This window comes from Pteropus vampyrus, unplaced genomic scaffold, assembly GCF_000151845.1.
Source record: "Pteropus vampyrus isolate Shadow unplaced genomic scaffold, Pvam_2.0 Scaffold114, whole genome shotgun sequence".
NCBI classification, from domain to species: Eukaryota; Metazoa; Chordata; class Mammalia; order Chiroptera; family Pteropodidae; genus Pteropus; species Pteropus vampyrus.
In genome coordinates this window covers 3,309,114-3,318,677 of record NW_011888895.1, presented here as the reverse complement: position 1 = coordinate 3,318,677, position 9,564 = coordinate 3,309,114, and the positions used below count along the sequence as shown (strand labels likewise).

The 9,564-nt window shown below is 40.8% G+C and overlaps 1 protein-coding gene and 1 pseudogene across 6 annotated transcripts in view; one reads left to right on the top strand and one right to left on the bottom strand.

Annotated features, from left to right (window-relative positions):
* The window catches only part of LOC105295856 (intersectin-1), a 140,188-nt gene that overhangs the window by 4,996 nt on the left and 125,628 nt on the right, over positions 1 to 9,564 (top strand). Inside the window, exon 1 of one of the 6 annotated variants that reach the window (XM_023533873.1) lies at positions 6,303 to 6,422. The exons of the other annotated variants lie outside the window; for them this stretch is intronic. The gene's annotated coding sequence lies outside the window, so the exon portion shown is untranslated. Of the gene's footprint in view, positions 1 to 6,302; positions 6,423 to 9,564 lie in introns of those variants that run through there. 6 annotated transcript variants of the gene reach the window in all.
* LOC111743490 lies at positions 4,162 to 4,280 on the bottom strand (annotated as a pseudogene).

Genomic DNA, 9,564 nt, shown 5'->3' with positions numbered 1-9,564 from the left:
TATCATTAAAGTTTTGTTGCTAATGTTTGTAGCCCTCTAACAACGTGCATTTCAAGCAGGTTAATCTATTTGAATTCACCAATGCTCTTTTGACCTTTTTTCTGGTAGAGTTCATGATTGGTAGGTTACCATTCCAGCTTATTGCCCAGGGAGCGTTGGTGATATTGTTTTGGCTTCAGCTCCCTGGCCTGAGTTCGTCTGTGCTGCCTAGCGAGGTGGGACTGCCCTGGCTCAGTGTTAAGCTGGTCACCAAAGCCCATGTTCGCTGTCACGTGGTGCAGAGCTTCACCCAGGCCGTGAGGGAGTGAGGCTGAGTACATTTCACTCATCACTGAGTGGTAGTCAGGAATTGAACTGAGGGATGTGACAGAGTTTTGGATTCAGCAGAGTTTGAATGTGAAAATAACAAGGTCATAGCAGTTGGTCAAAGTTTTTTTTATCTTTGGTAGTTAAAATTAAACATCCTCTCCTTAATACAAGAGAGCACTGCTTCTGATCCCCTGCTGCTTTGGTGAGAGCATTTTGACTTGTTTGTCAGTGATGGTTTTGTTCATCCCTGCATTTTGTCTGTGAGTCCTTCTGGTGGCTCGTGGCATGCATTTGCAAGACATGGATACAGCTCATGGAAATGAACGAAGTCAACTGGCTTTTAGTACCATGCTTTAACCGACCTAATTAAGGAGGACACTGATTCTTATAAAAGTGTAGAAAGAAGATGCCATTGGAGTTGTGTGCATGTGCAGGCTCTGTGTGTGTGTGTGTGTGTGTGTGTGTGTGTGTGTCTAATTCTTTCTAAGACAGATTTTCTGAGCAGGGGCAGTTCTGACAAGTCCTAAGTCATTGTTTAAACACACACACACACACACACACACACACACACACACCCACCCACACACACACACACACACACACACACACACACCATTCCTGTTCATTATCTATAATGACTCTGTTCATTGTGGATTCAGTGTTTTGTAAAAATCAATTTATTTCTCCTGTAAACTTAAGGTAATAGATATTAAAAGCAAGTAATCATTCAGTTTCTGGAATTATTTCAAACTCAGCTGCTTCATTCTTGCAGTACTGGAGTATTGCATTTTGATCACTGACATATGAAAGCTGTATAGCTAGTACTGAGAGAAGCCTTGAAAAAAATGACCCTCCAAGATTAGTGCCATTCCTGGTATAGAGCAAGTTTTCGATGAGTACAGTCCTCCTCCTTTATTTCTCTCCCTCTCTCACTTATAAATAGTAACTAAAATTAATATTTATTATAAATAATTAACATTAAATAAATTCAGTAAATGATAATACATTTTTTGGGGTAGTGCTGCTCATTTTCAGACACCCTCAGAGATAGTCATTACAATTGTTTTAATGTTCTTTAAGTGATTAGGGAAAGTGAGAAGGAGGAGAACTTGGTAGAGGGGTTACTAGAATGATAGTTCCATGAGGGCAGGGAGTTTTGTCTGTGCTGTTTCTTGCTGGAGTTTATCCTTAGGACCTAGAACAGTGCCTGGTACACAGTAGACACTCAACCATTATTTGTTGGCATGTTGAATAGATTAGTGTTTGAGGACTCAATTGTCTGGTTGCAAGAATCACCCAAGTGTGGTGAGCTTGGGAGAGGCAGGTGAGGAATAAAGGAGACCAGCTGGTTTGGATTTTATTCAGAGTCAGCGGAAGTAGGAAGCTGATGTGAGTTTTAAGCAGGGGAGTCCCATGATTTGCTTTTTTCTAAAAAGATCACTATGGATGTCACGTGGGAATGGTTTGACACAGATAACGGTTAGCTGTGGATGTTGACATTTTTACCTAGCCTTGTACTTTTTCTTTACAGGGAGGATTATATGATCTACTCTTTGAGGTCTCAGATGGGGTGAGAAGAATGGTGATTTGTATAAACTTTTCGAAGTTTCTGAGGAAAAGGAAACCCCATAAAACTACTGTTATTATTGATCAACTAAAATAAAACAATAGGAAGATCAAGGATTATTTAATTTTTTAAACATTAAATTAGTTGAGGTTATGAGTATCGATTTCTGATAGGAGAGATTTTCTGTTTACATTTCTTGGTGAAAAACTTTGAATACATGGAAATGAATCCTTAAAATAGCTGTTTTATGAATTGTCTAATAGAAGCTGTTCATTTGAGGAAGATTAATTTGTAAAATGCTGCTATCGTCTGTCCAATCTGATGTTTTAATTAGTATCAAGGGGAGAAAAATACTGCAGTAATTGTGACCTTACATTACTTCCTGGTTCAATTAGTTTAAATCACAGTCATTATCTGTTATACTTAGTTGTTTTGATCTCATTAGTTCAAGTGATATTGCAGTTGTGATTTGGTAATTTAAAAAATAACATGTTGTTTTCTTACTACGAAGGCAATACATGTTTATTGAAGAAAACTTTTGAAACTATAAAGAAAAAAAGCATACCCAGAATCTCACTGTCCAGCGACAATGACTGTGTACACCTGTGAGGGGGTCAACTTGCTCAAATTATGCAGCAGGTTAGGTGTGTGCAGCTGCCCAGTCTAGAGACACGAAGGCATGTTAGGGACTCTTGACACCGAAGATGGTCCCATGGATGGATGGGGCAGCTGGGGCCAGTCAGTGCAGACACTTGTGGCCCTGGGAGGAGGCATCCTGGTGTTACTACACTTTCTGGTACTTCAAGAGAAGCCAGAAATCTAGAAATATGGATTTAATAGGAAATCTGATTTTTATGTGGGTCACAATTTTTATTAACATTAGGGTTCAAACAAAGCACACCTGAGGGCTGAATTCAATCTTTGTTGCCTTGCCAGTTTATAACCAGGTACATACAATTTTTTTTTTCACTTAATATATTGGAGTAAATTTCCAAGTCTTAATAGCATGCTGCCCTCCCGTGTGTACCCCTGGCAGTGTGTACCCATTTCCTCTCCCCTTACCAGCTCTGGGTAAAACCATTGTAAAAAAATCTTAGCCAGTTTTATCTTGCATGTTTTGGTACTACCAATGAGTTTGAACATCTAGTAAATGGTTATTGGCATTACAGAGATTTACTTGGTAACCAGCCACTTTGCTAGAACTGTTAGTTGTAGTAGCATTTTGGTCATTTATTCAATGCTTCTCAGTGTTTTTAATATCATATAATATTAGCACCACGGTAGTCCTGGTAATTAGTACCAAAGGCAGGCATCATCCTCCAAAGCTGAGAGCAGTAGAGCCTCAAGCACCCCTGTAGCCCATTTTAAGGCTCTGTGGCTGGGAAATTCTGATTTTGGTCAGGGGATAAGTGAACGCTTAGCATAGGCTTCATGCCTGGCTTTGCTATAGGTGTCTGGCCTTGAATCGCAATAGAGTCTCAGCCCTCTAAGACCTAGGGATTGTTAATTCCTCTTGGGGTTTTCCTGTAGACCATCGTATTTTTGTAAAAGGCAATTTTTATTTCTAGAATATATGTCGTATGTCTTTATCTACATGAATTCCCAAAGTTGTGGTGAATGCTAGTTACCCTCTCATCCCTGAAATTCAATTTAATTCTCTTAAGTTCTGTTAAACTCTGGACTCTTAGCAAAAGTCTAAAGTGGACTTCGGTGACCAGTTTCTTATGTCGATGACAAGAAAACCAAGATACAAAGCTGAGACTATGCAGTGGGGACTTTTGGAATGTCTGTCTCACCCATTTTGAATCCCTGCTCTGTCCTTTAACCTGAGCATTCACTCCCTCTGACTTCTTCCTCCCCACAGAAGACGCAGAGGATTGAACCTGGTTTGGGGACTTGACCCAGGCAAGCCCAGTCAGTGTCTGTCTCCTGGAAATTTGAAATGGGCCCAAGAAAGAGGGATTTGAGCTTGATGTGCTCACAGGCCATAAGGTAACAACATGGGAGTTACAGGCAGTTATGTTCTGCTGTTGTGTCTGGGGACAGAGAAAGGTTGTTTATAGATGGAATGAAGAAAGTGGGTATCTAGAAACGAGCAGAGAGAACACACCTGAGTCTCTGATCGCTTTAAACCTTCTCTTCAGTCCGTTCTTGGGCTGGCTGCATTCCTGTACCTGAGTTTTATGAAACACTCCCATATTCTCAACATTACCCCATCTTTCCCCTTTTAGTTTGAGCCAACTGAGATTGGTTTCTGTTACTAGGATCTATTTTTTTTTTTTTTCCTCCTACACCACCTAGTCTTCCTAGGTGGTCTCCCATCCAAGTACTAACCAGGCCCGACCCTGCTTAGCTTTCGAGATCAGATGAGCTTGGGCATGTTCTGGGTGGCATGGCTATAGACTTGTCACTAGGATCTGAGTGTTCCCATTCTCAGTACTATATTTTTGTAACACTACCACGTCTCATATTTCTTGACAATTGTCTAAGGAAGTTTGAATTTATTATTATTTTCTCCATATCATCACAAATTAAGGATAACAAGACACGCAGTGGAACACACATTTAATCTAATTCAGGTAATCACAATTTTATTGGAAAGGCCATTTTGCAAATGTGAACTCAGCCTCTGACCTCTCTTAAACCAGTTCAGATCTCTAGCTGAGAGAAAATAGGAAGGAAGAGATTTTGAATTTACTTCCCAAATGTCCTAGTATTTCAGTGGTGTTATTTCCCTTCACATATGTACATTTGACCTCGTGCAAAAAATACTAGAGACATTCCCAGTGTACAGTATCGTGTGCGTCCATGTCGGGGGTGAGTTTGAGGTCTGTTGAAGTGTGTTCTGTCCCAATCACAGAACGTAGACTCTTTAGTTTCTGACTAGCAAGAAATTGAATTATAGAGTAATTTATCTGGGACTAGGCTTATTCTTGGATTAGCTTTCTGTCCTCTGGCAACGTCATAAAAACTCAGTGCTAAGTTTAAGCAGTCCACTACCTTAAGGAATTAGTTGGGGAGAGGGAAAAAGCGATAGGAAGGGAAAGAAAGGATTGTAGTATAGAGAAGGACAAAGTTAAGTGCTGTAATTTTCTTTATTCATAGTTGTATTTGTCTGAACTTTTTCATTGCAAGTGGAAGAAGCACAGTGTCTTAAGAAAAAATGGGAACCATATTGACTCACATACTTGTTGAGTCCCAGGGCTCTGATTGGCTGGCTTAATCACATGCTTGAACCAATCACTATGGCCAGGGGAATGCAGAACTCTTATTGGCTGTCCTGGCCCTTTGGGTCTACCTTTCATACCAGTTTGTGAGGTCAGTACTTAAACTCCTGGAATTAACAGAAGAATGCTGGGTGGGGAGAACATGTCCCACACACTCACCATATACAGTGATCATATGGAAAGGGGCCTATGGTGACCTCTTATTTTTAATTTAATGATAACCTTTAATAAAAAAGTACAGAGACATCAAAGCAACCAAAAGTATGTATGAACTCTCTGCTCAATAAAGTTTGCTTTTTAAATTTAAATACTCTGTATGCTACTCATAGAATTTGTGTTTTCTCATTCATGTTAAAATAAAATATACTATTCTGTGCTTTCTCTAGATAGAATGAAGTTTGGGAGATTCATCTATAGTCTGGTTAGATCACCTGTCGTTTAGAACTGAGGACATTATTTTCACCAGTTTGACTACTGTAATTATGGTTTTTTCTGTGCCTAACTGTCAGCATTCTCTCTTGGCTCATAGCTGGAGGTTTAACTTAAGGTTCATCTGGAACTGCTGGAAGAACATGCATATACTATAGAAAAGTTGGAGCTGAAAAGGGACATCCTTTCTTCAGCCATCTGCTTTTTTAAATTGGACTCTAAAAAAGACAGCAACTTGACCTTTTCCAGAAGGGTATGGGCCTATTTTTGATTTCTTTTGGGGGAAGGGGTTCTAATAGAGACTTAAAACAGTGGGTAGTGAGAGCTTATGGTATGAAAAATATGTTGCACTAATTTTTTGAATTAGTATTTGTAATTTATTTCACATGTTCCGATTATAACAATTCCACCCAGAAACTCTAGTTCCTGAACCTTCTTCCTTTTACCTCAGATTATCAGTTTCCTCTTAGTTTCATTTCCTTCCATATGCAGCTGGGACCTCAGAGTAGATAATTTCAGTTATTTCCTTGCTCTGTTGTCCTTCTGTCATTTCTCCCCTGCAGACCTCCTTTTCTAGACTAACTTAACTGTCTGTCGTTTCCTGTATTTGTGCTGCTAAGAGTCGGCCGAAGAAAACCATGCCATCGTGGACTCTCGTCCTTACCTATGTAGCTGTGTTCTATTAAGAATTCCTCCTTAGCTTTCTCTCTATTCCTCACAGACACTGAACCAAATTTACCCCTTTCCTCAAGCAGAGGCATCTGAACCTTCACTTCCTGGAGGGATTCTGCCTCCTGATTGGACCTGCTGCCCACTGCCCAGGTAGCTCTTATAAAGCTGTCTCTTCACACTCGCTCTGTGCTGCTTCAGATAAAAGGGAGAAGGAAGAGGTAGGTGTCTCCTTCCCCTGGTTCTAGATGCTGTCCTTTTCTGTTTCCTCTGCGACTTCGAGCCATTCTCTTGTACTCGGTTCCTTTAGCAGTGCCACAGCTACATCGTGCTTGACTGCTGTGTGCCAGGTGCTGTGATAGGAACAAGGAGGGCAGTATGGACAGGTCCCTGTCCTCACTCAGTGTTCTATTGGACAGGCATACATTATCCCTCACCCCCATGATTCAGCTGCTGTAATGAAGAAAGCATTCAAGAAGACCTAATCTAGAGTCCAAGGGCGATATGACATTTTCTTGGGGTCTGAAGTATGGGTAGGAGTTACTCAGGGAGGGAAGGTAGTAGTTTTCCAGGCTGAGGGGCCGGCATGCTAGCAGGGCCTGTGCCATGAAGGAGCACGGTATATTTGAGAAGAAGGCCACCGAGGCAGCCACGAGGAGATTGGAGAGGGAATTAAGTCCAGACCCCGCGGGGCCTTGTAGGTGTGTAAAAAGGTTTGGTGTCCATCTAAAAGCCCTGGCCTGAATTCTGCTCATTCTCTGTCTCCTGTGGCTTCCGTGTTCTCCTGTCCTCTGCTCCTTCCTTCACGTCTGCTCAGGTTGTCTCACTTGACAAACTGTGCTCCAATTGTTGGCATCTCACGTCTTCCTCCCACAGCGGTGTTTCTTGGAAGAGTACTTACTTACTCTATGTTGGATGTCTTCACTTTGTTCCTGTCACCTGTGGCAGTTTGGTTCTGCCTCTGCCTCGCCATTGTTGATTCTTGCACAATTTTCCATCCATTTGTTTCTTGACCTTTCCATGACATTCTACACATTCTTTCTTTAGAAACACTCTTCGAAGTTGGCTTTCTCTGCTTTATACTCTGTGTTTTCTCTGCTCTTACATCTGGCACTGCTCAGTCCCCATTGAGGAATCCTTATCCTTAAATGTTGCTGTCCCTGGAGCTGGTTATTCCTCCCCTCTTTTGACCTTACACTGTCTTCCAGGACGGTTATCTCTACTCTTAGAGTTTCTACCTTGAATAAATCCTGTTATCTTTTCATACCTGGAGCTTTGTCCTTTCTAGTTTTAACCTTTTATCCAACTACCTTCTGTATTTCTTGGACACTTCAGATTCAGCATGTCTAAAACATAGCCCACCCACTACCTTCTGATTAATTTCTCTGCCCGTATTTCTCATTTTCATGAATGACAGTGTTATCTACCCTTTTGTTCATTGTTTTTCAACAATTATTTATTGAGTACCTACTATATATTACTGTGTTAGAAACTGGTTCCTGACACCGAACTTCTAAATCCTCTGGAATTTCCTAAGTCGTAGGAGTGCCTCTTGTTATTCAAAATGAGCCCAATTAGACCTAACCTGAGTTGATGCTAATGTAGTGGTTTCTAGCCCCTCCTCTCACCTTCTGGGAAGACAGAGGGAATGGAAATTGAGTTCAGAGTCAGTGATTTAATCAAACATGCTTCATGATGATGCTCCATAGAGAAATCCTAGAATAATGAGGTTCGGAGAGCTTCTGGTTTGGTGGACACTTGATCTGTGGGAAGGCGGGCACGTATCCATGGGGGAGGCGAGGGCTGGGAAGCTCTGCACTTCCCTCTTCTGTACTTTTCCCTACGAGTCTCTTTCATTTGGTTGTTCCTGAGTTATATCCTTTATAATAAAACCATAATCACTAGTATCGCGCCTTCCTGAGTTCTGTGAGTTGTTCCGATGAATTATTGAACCTGGGTGGGGGCGGTCGTGGGATCCCTAGAATTTGTAGTCTGCCTGGCACCAGTGCTGGTAGCTTGGGGCTACTCAAGACCTGTGGCGGATGTCTGAAGTGCGACTGAGCCCTTAACTTTTAGGAGCTGCATTAACTCCACTATTTAGTGTCAGAATTGAATTGAATTGTAGGACACCCAGTTGATATTAGAACTATGTTTAGAACACATTTTCTGACTATAGAGTATCTAGATATCTACATACAGTCCTGCGTCACATGATGACGTTTTGGTCAGTGATGGACCTCATGTACGACAGTGGTCTCATAAGATTATAATGGAGCTGAAAAATTCCTGTCGCCTAGTGATATCATACTACAGTGCATTACCTGTGTGTTAGTAGTGATGCTGGTATAAACAGACCTGTGTTGCCAGTTGAACACAAGTATAGCACATACAGTTATATACAGTACATAGTACTTGATAATGATAATAAACAACTATGTTGCTGGTTTATGTATTTACTGTACTTTTAATTATTATTTTAGAGTCTACCGCTTTTACTTATTAAAAGAAAAGTTTGCTGTAAAACAGTATGCAGCAGTCTCATACATCTGGTGTTTACTGTGTCTCTTGATTGCATCATTTTCTCTCCTGCTTGATTTAATCTCGCGTTGTTTTGTACAGTGACGTGCTATACAGACGTAGCATAGGAGCACTAGGCTATACTATCTAACCTAGGTGTGTAGTAGGCTTTACCATCAAGGTTTGTGTAAGTGTGCTCTGTGATGTTGATACAACGACAAATTTCTCAGAACGCATCTCTGTCGTTAAGCAGCTCATGACTGTATAAAAGAGACTCACTACTTGTCCATAAGCCAGATAGGTGGACAGGCAATTACAGTTTAGGCATGCAAACCTGGACTTTCTCTCTCATTCTGAAGTTGTTTGCTAGATTCTGTCAATTCTGCCTCTGAAATGCCTTTTGAATTCATCCCTTTGTCTCCCCATCCTTAGTTCAGCCTTCATCATTTTGCATTTACTAATTTGCTTTTACTGGCTGCTGCTTCCTGGCTGGTCTGGCTTCCTTAATCCATTTGGCTTTACCTACCCATTGTTGTTAGAGTTGTGCATTTGTTCAGATGCTGCCACACAGTAAACTCTTTCCCTATGGTTTCGTCTCCTATGGCCGAGGGTTTCAAACTTTGGTATCAGGGCCCTTGTATACTCTTAAAAGTTACTGAGGACCTCAAGGAGCTTTTTTTTAATGTTCATTTTAAAAAAATCTATTGGCCAGATTAGAAATTAAAACTGAGAAATTTACAAAATATTTATTTATTGACACTATCTGTAATAAACCTATACATGCTTACATAAATAACAAATTTTTATGAAAGCTATTTTAGAAAACAAAAATTTAGTGAGAAGAGT